The sequence below is a fragment of the Lynx canadensis genome, chromosome F2, assembly GCF_007474595.2.
Source record: "Lynx canadensis isolate LIC74 chromosome F2, mLynCan4.pri.v2, whole genome shotgun sequence".
Taxonomy (NCBI): Eukaryota; Metazoa; Chordata; class Mammalia; order Carnivora; family Felidae; genus Lynx; species Lynx canadensis.
In genome coordinates this window covers 2791103-2806830 of record NC_044320.2, presented here as the reverse complement: position 1 = coordinate 2806830, position 15728 = coordinate 2791103, and the positions used below count along the sequence as shown (strand labels likewise).

At 57.7% G+C, this 15728-nt stretch overlaps 1 long non-coding RNA gene and 1 pseudogene across 1 annotated transcript; one reads left to right on the top strand and one right to left on the bottom strand.

Annotated features, from left to right (window-relative positions):
- Positions 1-10129: 10129 nt before the first annotated feature.
- On the bottom strand, positions 10130-12293 carry LOC115506018. Its single transcript, XR_003966211.1, has 3 exons — positions 11911-12293; positions 10577-10731; positions 10130-10493 (listed from the first exon to the last, which is right to left on the bottom strand). It is a non-coding gene; the product is annotated as an uncharacterized LOC115506018 (long non-coding RNA).
- A 1025-nt stretch (positions 12294-13318) lies between these two features.
- LOC115506017 lies at positions 13319-13640 on the top strand (annotated as a pseudogene).
- Positions 13641-15728: the final 2088 nt, after the last annotated feature.

The window sequence follows — 15728 nt, the reverse complement described above, 5'->3', positions numbered from 1 at the left end:
GTTGGGGGCGCCTGGGTGGCTCAGTCGGTTGGGCGTCCGACTTCGGCTCAGGTCATGATCTCGCGGTCCGTGAGTTCGAGCCCCGCGTCGGGCTCTGTGCTGACGGCTCGGAGCCCGGAGCCTGCTTCGGATTCTGTGTCTCCCTCTCTCTCTGCCCCTCCCCTGCTCACGTTCTGTCTCTCTCTGTCTCTGAAAAATAAATAAACCTTAAAAAAATTTTTTTTTAAATCCTTCAAAAATAAAACAAATACGTAAATAAAAACCACCATGTTGGGGGCGCCTGGGTGGCTCAGTCGGTTGGGCGTCCGACTTCAGCTCCGGTCATGATCTCAGGGTTTGTGGGTTCGAGCTCCTGCGGCAGATTCTGCACGGGCAACGTGGAGCCTGCTTAGGATTCTCTCTCTCTCTCTCTCTCTCTCTCTCTCTCTCCCCTCCTCCCCTGCTTGCTTGCTGTCTCAAAAATAAAGAAATAAACTTAAAACAAAACAAAACAGAAAAGAAAAACCCTCACGTTGACATTTCCTGAGCACGTACGCTGCTTGGTACTGTGTGCACGTACAACCAGCCTCGTCCCTGGAGACGCTCGCCAAAACCAGGGGAAGTAGGTAGTAATAGGGGTCCCGTCCTCCAGAAGGGGACACTGAGGCACAGAGACGGTAAGGAGAGCCTGGCGCAGAGCTAGTGAACAGCAGAGGCCGTGTCCCAACCCACGTTGCTCCCTGGTTGAAAACCGCTGATTTTTGCCGATTACACTCAGAGTGAAGTCAGCCTCTCCACCCTGACGAGGAAGGCCTTGCCTCATCTGGCCCTGCCCACGGCCTCCTCTCTTCCTGCTCCGCGCACTCTCCAGCCACACTGGACACGACCGATGGGTCCCATCAGGGGCTCTGCCCCAGCAGTCTGTCCTCCCACAGTGCCCTCCCCAGATCTTCGCTAATCCGCCCCTCTCATCACCTAAGCTTCAGCTCCCTTGGCCGCTTCCCCCCGCATCCCAGCCTTTGACGCAAACTGAGATGATTTCATTGATGCCTTTGTTTTAGGTTTGGCCTCCACCTGCCGGGACGTAAGGTCCAAAAGAGAGGAGGTTGCGCCCCTCTGGTTGGTGGCCGTAACTCCGGCACCTGCCCGGGCCTGGCACGTAGTGAGGTGGGTGGGTGAGGCTGTGAATGCCCGACTCAGCGCCTAGCGTCTCCGCTGCTGTGTCCCCTGCAAAGTGGCCTGGCATGCCTGCGTTGACTTGCGCCTACTGTGTGCAGACCAGTGTGGACGTGTAGTTATTTATCACGGACTCAGCAGGCACGCTCTCAGTTTTAGCGGGCACTTGAAGTCCGTGCTGCCCAGTTTTCTCTCTGGTCCAAGCCGTTTCCACCTGTTCGTTTGACAGACGGAGAAACCAAGGCCTTGAGCTGCTCCAAGCTGTGTCGTCGGCCAGTGGTGCCCCGGGACCAACATAGGGCCCGGGGGCCACCTGATTCCCACCTTCCTGATGAGAAATGCAGCTCCTAGAAGCAGGTGGCTTGCCCTGGGTCATTCGGCTTCTCAATGCAAAGCTGGGGCTAGAACCTGTCCCTTCTGGGGTTCCTGAGCCCTGAGAGGCCTCCCAGACTCACCTGCGGTTCCCTCCAGCCCGGCTCCTCCCACTGCCCTGAGGTCCACCCTGGGATACGCGGATCGACAGGACCTGACGGACCTCGAGGAGTGAGTCCTCTCCAGCGGCAAGCCGGATGGCCTTTACAGAGCAAAGAGAGCCCTCTGAAGGGACCAGCCCCACACCAGCGTTTCCTGTCTGCAGGAGGGCTGGCCAGGCGCCGGGATGTGCCCCTTCCTGAGCAGGGCTGGGTGAGGAGCTCCCAGGGGATGGGCGGGCCGCCCGACACCCAGTTCTGCACAAAGCAAGGAAGCATGAGGTCACCAGAGGGAGGTAAACAGACGGACACTTCCTCTTTCGCTTCCACGGCCCTCGCGCCTGACAGAAGGTTCTCAAACTACAGGAAAGGTTCCCTCCCAGCCTGGACAGGGGCTCCGTTAGCTCTTCTGGGGTTGCCCCCTTTGTGGGACGGAGAGGGTCAAAAACAGGCAAAACGGGTGCAAGTCCGAGAGGGGACAGTGCTAGAATCCCAGAGGGGAGAGTGGGGAGGGGGTTTGATGGCTGAGCCCAGCCCCACCCGACCCCGCCCGCTTCAAGGGCGAGGAAACTCAGTCCCCGATGGTTCAGATGACTGACCGCTGTGAACAGAGAAGCCCTCAATACAGTGGTTGGGGAGGGAGGGGTCAGGAAACTCTGCTCACCCCCAAATAGCTTTCTCACTATTGTTTCCAGATGCCTCCAACTCCGCCATTAAGCGTTTAGGCTGGAACAGGAGGGACACCATGGTCAGGACGGCTTCTGTTCTGCCTTGGCTATCCATTTTGGCAAGTCATTGTCTCTCTCTGATCTCAGTCTCCTCCCCGACGCAAGGGGCAATGACACCTGCCTCACAGAGCCACTGTGAGAACTCCCGAGCCAGTGTATGTAGAAGTCCCAACTTGGGGACCAGCCCGTGGTAGGTGCTCAGTGCTGCTTTCTATGTAATGAAGGTTAGGATTATACCTGTAGAGCCACTAAGGCTAGGCGACGGATGACCGAAAACCTCTAATGACAGCAGTTTACGCAAGATAAAGATTTGTTTCTCTCTCATGTTAGAAAAATCTGGAACTACACGGTTTGATCTTTCTGCTCATCTTCTTCTCTGCCTTCCCATCACCTTGTATAAAGTGGCTGCTAGAGATCCAGCCATCACATCCTAGCTCCGGGGAACAGGAAGGAGAAATAAGGAGGAGGGTCGTGCATTCAGACTTTCCTAGAAGGCTCACGCATGGCTCCTCGCTCACTCCTCTTTCCAAGGAAGGCTGGGAAATATCGTTTTTTCAGCTGGATGCATCGCCATCCCCAGCAATGTGACGGTTCTGTTAATAAGGAAGAAGGGGTTGATGGATATTGGGAGACCAGCAGTCTCCTACGTACCCTCTTCAACCTCATGGTTCATAAGGTGCTCTATTAACCATAATCCGTAATCAAATACAAGGAACTGACGATCAGAAACAGATTTTTTTAAATGACGCTCTTTTCACCAAGATGGAACCACACTGCCCCCCACGCCACAGCACATGCTTTGGCCGGAAGACGGTGCTGAGGGTGTCACAGACACCTGCTGTGTGTCACCCACCTGCGGCATCCCGGACGTGCTTGGGAGGGAGCCCCAGGAGAAGCGAGCTTGAGCGCTGTGTCCTCACTGCTTTCCCCCGGCCGCGGAGGGCGAGGGAAGAAGAGAGAAGAGCACGCCCTGTCCTGTCGGGGTTCCCCGGGCTGGGAGGATGCCCCGCGACATCACAGGGCCAAGGCCAGCGCCCTGACGGAGAGAGAGAGGCCTGTGTTCGACTGGCTCCAGCCTGCGATGCTTTGGATGTTACCAAATTTAGAGTCATGGAAACTGAGTCCAACGGCTGATTCTAAATGCATATATTTTTCACCATGAAGAATAAAGCCCCTGACCGATCCCCTGCAGGTGGCCCGGAGTCAATAGCGGCAGAGCAAGGGTGGCCACGCTGTGACAGCCGGCACGGCTCTCGTCTGTCCTGCAGAAGCCACGATGTGGCGGGGACGTCTCGTGCCTGTGGTCCCCCACCCCCGCCACACCGTCTCCCTGCCGGAGGACTTTCTCTGGCCAAAGCAAGTCTGCATTTCAGTCCTGGTGCACCCGGTTCGGTCAACTGCCGGGCACACGCCTGGGGCAGCCCTGGGGCAGTTTGAGATTCAAGGAGACGCCTTCAGCCGCCGTCCTGAAAACTCTCCCCGAGGGTGGAGTGTGGTCCCCGCGCTGGGGTGCCGGGGACCCAGCTGTGAACAAGGACCCGAATTCCTGCCCTGGGAGCTTCTGGACAGGGAGCCAGGCCCCTCAAACAAGATATGAGATGGTGGCCGGGGAGCTCCAGGGCAGGGGACAAAAACCAGGGCCGGGAAGGGGCAGATGAACTGTGTGTGACTGAGGAGGTTGAAATTTTAGATCGGGTGAAATTTTAGCAGGACCCCACTGAGCAGGTGACTTTGAATAAAGACAGAGGAGGAGAGGGAGGGAGGCTTGCAGGTTCTGGGCAGAGGGAACAGCATGTGCAAAGTCCCAAGGTGGGAGTACGCCTGGTGGGCTCGAGGAAGAGCCTGAGGCCGGGGTGGCTGGGGCAGGGGAGTGAGGGGCCGGGGAGGGGGGACGGTGGGGAGGTCAGAGAGGAGGTGGGGTGGGCGCCACCGCAGTTCTGGGCCAGAGGGCCGCCTTCGCCTTCCCAGAGCCACACGGGGCTGCCGTACCGAGAGGGGAGTCCGGGGACAGGGTCCAGTTAAGGGCCGCCTCTGTCGGGAGGGGCGCGGGCGGCCGGAATGACCCACCAGCAGCGCTCTGTCCTTTATTTGTAAAGCAGCTTTAAACATTTTTTTAAGTGTTTATTTATTTTTTGAGAGAGAGACAGAGTGCAAGTCGGGGAGGGGCAGAGAGAGAGGGAGACACAGAATCTGAAACAGGCTCCAGGCTCCGAGCTGTCAGCACGGAGCCCGACGCGGGGTTCGAACTCACAGACCGCGAGATGATGACCCCAGCCGAAGCCCGACGCTCAACCGACTGAGCCACCCAGGCGCCCCTACATAAACGAACTCTCGACGGAAGAAAGAGCAGAATGACAGGTTGACTTGGCACTTTCCTTTATGGCTCTTTAAAAAGGGTTTAATCGAGACAAGTTCAGAATGGTTGTAGGAAACCCTCCCACAGCGCCCCCCTGCCCCCCTGTATATACTCACCATAGTCCTCTTTCTGAATCCTCCAGTTTCTATGTCGGGGACAGGGTGCCACGGAGCTGGGGTCCCCCTTGTCGACCCTGGGAGACCGCCCCGCGGCAGTGGCATGAGATGGCCATTCAGGCGAGAAGAGACGTGGCCGGGGCCAGGCCCTGTGCTCCAAGCTCTACGCCCCTCTGCACCAGACACGGCGGGACAGCTTGTCTCTGGGAAGGAAAGACCGACACGATGCACGCTTGGGGACCAGCATGCAGAGCAGGGTCCCCAGAGCCCGGCCCGAGTCCTGGCCCCCCACCACCCTGGAGCGTGGCCTGGAGCAGGGCCCCGACACTCTGGGGAGGGCCCGGAGGGCAGGGGTCCAGCTGACTTGTCTCTGCATCCCTGACACACAGTAGGTGCTCAGTTCACGTCACTGTAGGTGCCTCTGAGGATCTGTCCCTAGATCCCCTTTTCAGAGACTCATTGATTACCAGCCAACACGGTGCCAGGGAAATAGAACGGCGGCCACGGACGGAACCTTAGCAGCCGTACCAAAGAAAATGAGAAGAAACGGGCGGAAGTAATTTTAACGATACATTTCTTTAATCCGTATGCCTGAGAAATGATCATGTCCACGTGTCATCAACGTACGGATCAGTAAGGAGATACTTTAGTCTTTCTCCCCAGCAGGGCCCCCATCGGTCCCGTCCCACGTCCAGTGCCAGCAGCCACGTGGGGCTGGAGTCCTCAGGGAGCATCTAGCACGGGGGGCGCTGAGGTGCTGTGTTTGCAATGTGGCCGAGGGACCAGGCTGCAGTCTCCCTGTGTGCGGGCAGCTGGCCCGGGAGAATGGGGACAAGAGGAAGGCAGAGGGGACACCTTGCTCGTTTGCGGGAGGACCACTGGCCGGCGCCCTGGGGGGTGGTGGGCAGCCTGTGGGTGCAGCATTAGGACAGGGGGCGTAGCCCCTTGCGGGTCAGAGGGACAGAGGAGTGAGGGACGTGAGGTGACAGAGAAGCACCCGGCTGTGGGACCACCAGGAGGCGTCTCTCGCACCTGCAGCCCCAACGACACGCGGCCGAGTGGGGCCCGGCACCTGGACCTGCCCCCTCCCCGGGGCCTGGCTGCTCACGTCTGCGTTCCAGAGCCCGCCCCAGGGGCCACTGCCGAGTGACTCAGTTGCTCCCACAGTAATGACACTGGTTCCTCCGCCCATTCACGCATCGTGCCGTCACCGAAGCAACGCCATCGAGCACAGACTGTGTGCCGAGCCCCCATCACAGGGCGGGGCACACCAAGGGAGCAAGTCGAGATCGAGGTACGGGCAGGGCCGCGTTCCCTCCGAAGGCTCTGGGGGAGATCACTGCCTTGGCTCTCGTAGTCCCTGCGGGCTGGTGACCATCTTTAACGCTCCTTGGCTTGTGGCCTCATCACCCCAATCTCTGCCCCTGTCCTCGCGTGCCCTAATCCACGATGACCTCATCTCAGTTAACATCCGCGAAGATGCTCTTGCCAGGTAAGGTCACCTTCCGAGGCTCAGGGCACGTGAATTCTGAGGGACCCTTTACAGTCCGGCTCAGCGTCTCTTCCCTACATTATCTCACAGTTGTCCCCGGATGCGGTCCTGACTGTGTCATCCTGGCCGAGGGTTGCTTCTCAGGGGCTGAGGCACACACGGAGCTGTGGGACGAGAGGCTGGGGGTCGTCGTGGGTGGGCCAGGTGAGTGGCGTCCAGGAGGGGCACCCACAGGCCCAGGACTGGGTGCTGCTTCTGGCGGGGGCTGGGTGGGGGGTGCTCCGTGAGGGCAGGTTTGGATGAAGGAGAGGCAGCCGGCCCGGGTGCTGAGAGCGCTTGAGGACATGTCCTGGGGCCCAGGGCTCATGCAGGAGGCTGGGCTGGCCCCCGACTCATCAGTCCCCAGTCTGGTGCCAGGGTGAGGGGCGGCACGAGGCAGAGGGGGCCCTGAGCACATGCCATATGCCCTGGGAGCTGCCTGGGAGGGCGGAAGCAGGTTCTCCTGTCTGAGGAACGCGGTGGTGGCACTGACCCGAGGTCGGGCACCAAGGCCCAGGGCAGCACCAGGAGTGGCCAGTCCAGTGGGACTCGTGGCCGGAAGAGGAGCAGGGGAACGGTGAGGGCCGGTCTGAAATGCCCCAGCTGAAGGCTGTGGGCAAGTTCGGGGTGGGGGGGGTGGTGAGTTGCAAGGGTACCCCTGGATTCCCACGTCCCCCATCCTGGGGGGTCAGGGCAACAAAAGAAGGTCTGAAAGGGGGGGCAGATACACACCCCCCTGCCCGGCAGCGGAGAGGACCCCAGCCTGGGCAGGGGAGGGCTGCCTCCGTTGTCCGGGGCCGGACTCCCCAGTGGGACTTTCCCGGCAGGAGAGAGCTCATGAAACCAAGCCGCCCTGAACCCACTCACAGGGCTGACGCTCCCTGCCAGGCCCTTCCAGAACATTCGACCGGGTTCATCTAAGGCTGACATCAGCATCCTCATCCCTCCCACGCAGGGTGGGACCTGTCTCCCACGGAGCCCCCTGCTCAGCACCTGTGGCCTCCACCCTCCCTGGAGGTGTCCCTAGACGTATCGAGGAAGTGGGAGCGGCTCCTTCCTTCCGTGTGCAGTTCCTGAAAGGGCTCCAGTGCTTGAAAAGGACACCTCAGGGGGTCAGGGGTGAATGGGGGGGTGACCCAGGTCCCAGGGACCGCCCCAGGCCACTGCCCACCGGAGAGCTCTCAGTCTCCCTCTTCCCCAGACACTCATTCATGTGCACAGGAAAACACACGAACGGACACACGCCTGGAAGTGTCGGGGGCCAGCTGGGAGAGGAGCCGGGGGGCTGGGCAGCGGTGGGGCCTCCGGGCCTCCGCCCCTCCTTGGCCCCGGGGTCAGCCTGCTTTGGGTTTGCCGGTGGAGAGGGACAGAGAAGGGACAGGAGAGCCCAGCTGCAGCTCTGACCTGAGCTGCCCCAAGGGACCAGGTTGTGGCCGGGCCCCCAGCCCCACCTCCCAGCTGGGGAGCCCTTCTGAGCCCTTCTCTGTGGGCCGGAGCAGGACCAACTCCCTCCCTGGGCTGCTGGGAGAGAGTGTGCCCTGCTCAGGACTGGCCTTTGCAGGCTCCTTTAAGAGCCTCGAGAGGATTAACCCTCTCTCTCTCTCTCGGGAATGTTTTCACCATGGGAAGGTGGCATTTCTAGTCTGGCCTTGGAGGCGCCCGCCCCTCTGAGCCCCTGAGACCCCGCTCTGTCCTGTCTGAGCTGTGTTCGGGACCCAGCTGGAAACCCCTGGCCTGGGTGATGGGGAGACAGAGAGGCCACCAGCCCACCCCGGCATCTATGCCAACATGTACTACGTGTGCAGAGACAGGCCCTGACCTGAATTTACAAAGCGCCATGAGACGAGCCTGCGGAAGCAGTCCCAGGAGTGCAGACTTGACCAACTTTGGCCAGATGGTCTGAAAATCCCTTCTAATATAATATTCCAGTGAGGGAACTATCGTCGACCGCCCGGCAAGTGTTGACCCCCCGGCAGAGGGGCGGCGGGGCTTGGCGAGGCTATAGGGCCCGTGGGGTGGCCCTGTCCCAGCCAGGGAAGGCTGTGGCCACACACAGAGAAGCAGGTCCGCTTGGGGCCGGGGCCCGGGCTTTGGAGGCGGACCCACCCAGGTGTTCCTCCGCACACGGGCCACTGTGTGCTCTTGCGTAAGTGGCTTACCCGGCTCAGCCTCAGGCCCCGATCTACCAAACGGGGTGGCACATTGTCACAGCCTTGTAGAGACGACCCATAAGAGAATGCCTGCGTGTACATAAAGCACTGAGTGCGGATCAGACGAGCAACAGCAGACGTTGCCGTCATGACCACGGCCAGCCCCTCACCTCTGTCTGCCCTGGCCTTCACCCTCGCACCAGCCTCGTGGGGTCTGCGCGGCCATCCCCCCCTTGCAGCTGGTGAGGGGCGGAGCTCAGGCTTGTAGGGGGTCTTTCCGCCTCCAGCGCTGGCGCCCTCTGAGCTGGCAGCGCCCCGTCTTCTGAAAAGTGCCGTGTGAGAGGGGCTGAGCCGAGGCTCTGGAGCCAGGAAAAAGTGCAGAGCCAGGCTGGCTACTAGGTTGGCAACCCAAGGGCAGGCACAGAGGACACGGGCCTCGTGGTCAGAGGGACACGACGAGGAGGACGTGAGAGGCGTGTCGAGGTGCAGGGAGTCACCTCCACCTGAGTGGGGGAAGCAAGGAGGCAGGTGCGGGGGGCTTCCTGGAGGAGGTGGCATCCGAGCCAGAGTTATCAGGGAATAAACGGGAAAGGGCATTCTAGGGCACCGGGAACAGCAGGTGCAGGAGAAAATAACCTTGAGTCACCTTGGGCCTCTCTCCGGGGCCCTCAAGGACAGGTTAGGGCCTGACTTCCCCTTTCCCATACGTTTACTGTCAGCTGCCTATTTTTATGCGTCCTGATTCCTGGTCTGGATGGGCTAAGACAGTTCTCACATCTGTCCCCTCCTCTTGCCTGAGCACACAGCACCAGCCGCCGACCGCAGCTTCCTGTCTGGGAGGATGAGTGTGGCCACCCTGGCACGCCTCGTCGGGGCGCCTCCCCGGCCGCTCCCACAGGGGCTGCTCCTGCCTTCGGGCCCCAAGGATCCCAGGGTCTCCCGGCCCCCTCCCCCTCCTACCGTCCTTCCCTGCCTGGGACTCTCTCAGGGACCGCAGGGCGTCAAGGGCCGGCCCAGCGCAGCCCGTGGTCGGGGAGGGGCTGGCTTCCCGCTTTCCTGTGGAAGTCACCTCTCATCCATTCTCGGTCGGCCTGCCCGCAGTCCGGGGGACGGGGGCGGGACAGGTGCCTGGTATTTGAAGTTGGGGAAGTACCTTCAAAACAATCGTGTTGATTTAAATACAATGGTGCTCCAGAAATAGACCAGACGGTTGACTTTCTCTTTTTTTGGACCAAGTGTTTCATTTTTATAAAGAACATGTCTCACCATGGTAACACGGACACGCCTGCCCCCCCCCCCAACCCCCTGCTGAAAACTCAGATGCCACCGCTCCCGTCCTGAACTCAGCATCAGCACCTTTCCTCTGCCTTCCACTATTCTTACCAACGTGCGTTCTGTCTGCGCTTGGACTTTGTTGTTTTTCTCTTTAATTTTTTGAATGTTTGTTTATTTTTAAGAGAGAGAGAGAGAGAGCACGAGTGGGGGAGGGGCAGAGAGGGAGACACAGAATCCGAAGCAGGCTCCGGGCTCGGAGCTGTCAGCACAGAGTCCGACGCGGGGCTCGAACCCGTGAACCCCAGAGCTGAAGTCGGACACTTAACCGACTTAAGCCACCCTGGAGCGGCTGTGTGTGTTTTCCGGTGACTTTGCTCTTTCACTCGATATGAGGCCTGCGAATCACTGCTGAATGGCACCCCGTTGCACAGATGCACCCTAACCGATGGACAGGGGGACTTACTCTTTTATTCATCAAATTCTCCCTGTGCACCTGCTACTTTGCGCCAGGCATAGGGCTCGGCACTGGGAACCGGGTGCACCGAGCGCAGAGGGCCTGCCTGGGGTCGCCCGGGCTGCTGGCGCCGGGCTGCAGATTCCACTTGAACCACATGTGTTCGGCCGCGCTGTGCCCCGGGACCGTCAGGCGCGATGGCGGCCGGCACAGCAGGCACTCCATACACATTTGTTGAGCAGAACGAAATGCCGTTATCTAGACGAAGAAAGTATTGTCACTTCCATTTCGCAACCGACAAACTAGAGCATTGACCCCGTGGTTGCAAAGCCTGGACGTACCCGAGAATCGTCTAGGATCCCTTCAGGCCCACAGTGGCCCGCGCCCAGCTGGACAGCTGGTCCTCCACCGCGAGGGGTGGGGCCTGGCGGGGGAGGGGGGGCGCTTGTTGGATCTGCGGCCGGTGTGAAGGGCCCCCTCTGCATCCCTCAGACTCCTGTGGAGATACCGGAGAGATTGCACAGAGATCGCACGCTCTGCAAGCGACACGGGCCGTTAGCATTTACCAACACCTGGCTTCCTCTTATTTATTAATATTCTGAAGAGAAAACAGCCTTTGGCAATGGGGTTCTAGCCGGCTAGGGCAGGAGCAGGCTGTCCGGGCAAGGGGGCCCTCTTGAGGCGTGGCCTCCGTGATGCCCAGCAGCACCTGGGCCCTTCGTGGTGACACCATCGCCCTGGATGATGGCTCGGGCTTCGCCAGTTGCAGATCCATTGGAACCGCACTCTGGCCCTCTTAGAGTTCTCCCATCCCCCCCACCATAGCGGAGGGAGGCAAAAGGCCCAGACTGAACCACTGCCAACCGCTCACGCTCACGCACACACACACACACGCATGAAGGCACACGTGCACACGCACACAGCCTGCAGGATGCCCCATTTAGATGTCTACAGGCCTGTCAAGGTCACCTGTCCCTCCAAGGCTCCTCTGCCCCACCTGCCTGGGTCCTGAGACCTTCCCACGAGCGAGGGCCTGCTCTGTGCTGGGCTCTGTGCCCGCTCCGGGGATAGGGTGGTGGGCATCTCAGCCACAGTCCCTGCCGTGGGAGCTGACGGACCAACACACCTGTAGAGGACGGTGGTGTCCACGCTAGGAGGTGGTATGGGTGCCCGTCATCTGTGGGGCCACGGAGGAGAAGCCTGGACCCACGCTTGCCCCCAGCTCCCTCCCTGTCCTGGCAATCCTGCCTCCTGAGTGTTTCTCACTCTGTGCCCACCCCCCCCCCCAATCTACCCACGGCCCATTCAGACCCCTCGCTCCCCTGCCCGATGAACGCGGAACTCATATCCGGTCTCGTCCCTCTGCCCTGCAGCCCGAGTCAGTCTTCTCAAATACCTAACTAGACTCATTTCTTTCCTGGGCAAAGTCTCTCAGCCATTTGCCACCATCCCCAGGACAGATGGGGCCTCCTGATCGTGGCGCCTGAGCCTTCCCAATCTGGCCCCTGCCCCCAATTCCACAGGTCTTCATCCTTCCCCCAGGTGTGTGTGGAGCCCCCCGCTACGCTCTGGGCCCTGTTCCGGGGCCAGGCCAGAGCAGTGGGCAGCACAGACATCTGTCAGCAGCTCCACGGCTGCAGGACCCAAGGACTTGTCCGTCGGGCTCTGCACCCACCGTGCTGTCCCCTGTGTCCAGCCTGCGTGCCCTCCGGGCCTCTCCTCCCCGGAAAATGCCTCTTTATCCTCTCCGGTGGGTTGCAGGGGTTCCTCCTGTCGCCTGAGCCTCCCGCTAGAACACGTCTCTGATGGCACAGGACCTCTGCTTTCTTCTCTCCTCTGAGCACACATTTGCTGCTCCGGGAGCTCCTGGAGGAGGGCAGGTCAGGTCTTGTATTTCATTCTCTGTGTTCCCAGTTAGACCAGACGGATAGTAGGTGCTCAATAAACATCCCAACAGAAATGAGGAAACTGAGGCTCAGGAGGTAAAGTGACTTCCTCGCTAGTGACTTCAGACAGCTTGAATCTGGAAACATTCATGTCTGATTTTTTTTCTTTTAATTTTTTTAATGTTCATTTATTTTTTTTTTATTTTATTTTGGGGACAGAGAGAGACAGAGCATGAACGGGGGAGGGTCAGAGAGAGAGGGAGACACAGAATCGGAAACAGGCTCCAGGCTCCGAGCCATCAGCCCAGAGCCTGACGCGGGGCTCGAACTCACGGACCGCGAGATCGTGACCTGGCTGAAGTCGGACGCTTAACCGACTGCGCCACCCAGGCGCCCCAATGTTCATTTATTTTTGAGAGAGAGAGAAAGAGCGTGTGAGCAGGGGAGGGGCAGAGAGACGGAGACACAGAATCGGAAGCAGGCTTCAGGCTCTGAGCTGTCAGCACAGAGCCCAACATGGGTCTTGAACCCACGATCCAAGAGATCATGACCTGAGCTGAACTTGGACGCTTAACCGACTGAGCCCCCCAGGCGCCTCTTGTGTCTGATTTCTATGCAGTGAACATTTTCTCATGACATGTTGGTCCCCTTATTTCCTGGAGAAAACTGTTTATTCCGACTCATGTTTTCTTTATTTATAGACATGTAAACTTCACCAAGAAAAATCAAAGCTTGGCTTATATTTTCACACAGAAAACCAGCTAGCCCCTACCTCAGAATTTTCGTGAGGAAATTAATAATTTAACTGTTTGAAAACCAGCTGTAGTGCAGCTTCATGTTGCTGGAGAAGGAGAAAAGTGCCCCACATCCTTTCAGGGCTCTCGGTATTTCGGGTGTGACACACATTGAGTGAGGAAGCAGGGAGCAAAATCTCCTGAATCCCTGAAGGATTAACTTATTCAAAAGAAATAACAGAAAAATACTCAGGGCGCCTGGGTGGCTCAGTCGGTTAAGCGTCTGACTTCAGCTCAGGTCACGATCTCACGGTTCGTGGGTTCGAGCCCCGCGTCGGGCTCTGTGCGGACAGCTCGGAGCCTGGAGCCTGTTTCGGATTCTGTGTCTCCCTCTCTCTCTGCCCCTCCCCCGCTCATACTCTGTCTCGCTCAAAAATAAATAAACATTAAAAAAAAATACTCTATGCAAACGTCTTGCGAAGGAAATGAGGAACCACAGAACACCCCAAAGATGGAGGCCTTCAGAAGATGCACAGGAGGCAGAGGCCATCATCAGCCTTCCGAAGGGGTAGCCAGGAAGCAGAAGGAAACCCAGGAGGAGGGCTGACCCAACTGGCCGGGGGGTTTAGAGAGGACACTCCCCCGGGGCGCTTGATAAGAAGAGCAGGTGAGCCACAGAGGCTTAGGGGAGAGGTTCAAGAAGAGTAAGAAACAAGTTTGTGATGATGCATCGGAAGCAAAGACATTCACCCAGCCGTCCTCATCCTGTGCGTTCGGGGCCCTGAATTCTTTTTCTGTCTGATGTTAAATCTGGCCCCTGCTTTCTCTCTGTTAGCATTTCCTGATGTCTCTTTGACCTTCGTTTTACTTTTTAAAAAATGTTTTCTTTATTTTTGAGAGAGAGACAGAGAGCAAGTGGGGGAGGGGCAGAGACAGAGGGAGACACAGAATCCGAAGCAAGTTCCAGGCTCTGAGCTGTCAGCACAGAGCCCGCCAGACACGGGGCTCGAACCCACGGACCGTGAGATCATGACCGGAGCCGAGGTCAGACGCCCAGCCGACTCGGCCACCCAGGCGCCCCAGTCTTCATTTTACTTTTAATCATCTGGTGAAGTTTTGTTTTAGGTAGTTTTCTTGTTACCAGCATCTCGCTGGAGTTTGTATTTTGACTCAGTCTCCGGGTCTGTTTCCCAATTGGATGGCTTCCCACGTACGAATGAAAATAGATTCATTCTATGTTGTAAAGTAAGACCTAACAGGTTACAAAGCAGTATATTCAGTACGAGCTCACATATGTAGGATTAAATCCCAGCCTGTGTGCGTGTATGTGCATGTGTGCAGACATATATACGTACATCAAAAACTTCACTGCTCATCTCTGTGTCGTGTGCGTTTCTTTCTTTTCGCTTATATCGTAGTTTTCTGTGAACATGTCACACACACCCAAAAGTTTTATAAGTAAGAGTCAAATAATTTGCAACAAGCTTATAAGGGCAGCGAGGGCATCTAAACTCTTGACGGAAGAATCACAAAAACAAATGTAGAGGTGCCTGGGAGGCTCAGTCAGTTAAGCATCTGACTCTTGATTTCGGTGGTTCATGAGTTCGAGCCCCAGGGCGGGATCTGTGCTGACGGTGAGAAGCCTACTTGGGATTCTCTCCCTCTCTCTCTCTGCCCCTTCCTTGCTCATGCTCTCTCTCTCTCTCTCTCGAAATAAATAAATAAATATTTTAAAAAATGTAAACCTCAAATTACCTCTGGATCTCTTAGAGGAATAAAACCAGCAATTATTATGGGAAAAAAAAAAACAACCCAACACCAAGCAGTTGAAACATGGTAAAGTGCATCCAAATATGGCTGTGCCCATCCCACAGTAGGACTGCAAGTCTACCGCACCTTCGTGGTCACGCTGTGTACTCTAGGGATACGCGTGTCAAAATGACCTGGTCTCTACTTACCATTACGTCGGAGGACAGGCCCCATAGACAACTCCTATAAGCCACAAGAGCGAAGGTGACGCTGATTGCGCCTGTCCATCCACCGTGGCCTGTGCGATGCTGGACCCTCAGAACAACCCTATGAAGTAGGTACTATTGTTCCATCTTCCTGATGAGAAACCGAGGCCCAGAGAGATGAACTAACTTGCCCAACGTCAAATACTTAGCAAATATTAGAATCGGGGTCTGCAGCAGGCAATTGAGAATGGAGAGGCTGTAACTCAGGGTCGAGAGCTGTAGTGTTCAGAGGGAGATACCCCTTCCCACTGGGGGAGGAGGTGGGAGAACACAGGGGTAGCCAGAGCAGGGGAAGTGTGTCGCGGGCAGCCTGCGGGGAGGCGGGAAAACACATGCATTTGGGGGGGGGACCCTGAGCAAGTCTGGGTGGTGCAGGAGAGGCACAGGGAGGGGTGGGACTGGAGCCACTGGGGCCAGACTTCGAAGGGCCTCTATGCCCCAGAGGTCTGGCTTGTGGAGACTGGATTGTCCCTGCTCTCTGAACGAGGCTTTTCGACGGCCACCGGTATATTCACTTTTCTCAACAGCCTGCGAGGTGGGCACCATCCCCATTTTACAGATAAGGAAACAGGCAAATATTTCTCCCACTCTGTGGGTTGCCTTTTCATGCTCTTCTTCGGGGCCTTTGATGCACAAAAAGGTTTTAATTTTGATGAAGTCCGTTTATCTATTTTTCTCTTCCATTGCCTGTGTTTTTCGTGTCCTACGCAAGGAATCGTGGGCAAGTCCAATGTCATGGGGCCCTCCTCCTCATTCCCTATATTTAAAAGAATTTCAACACCTAAACCACTGCTGAGACTCACAGGGAGTGGCACTGTACCGCGGATGGAGACTGTAGTCCTCATAAACCCCATCAAA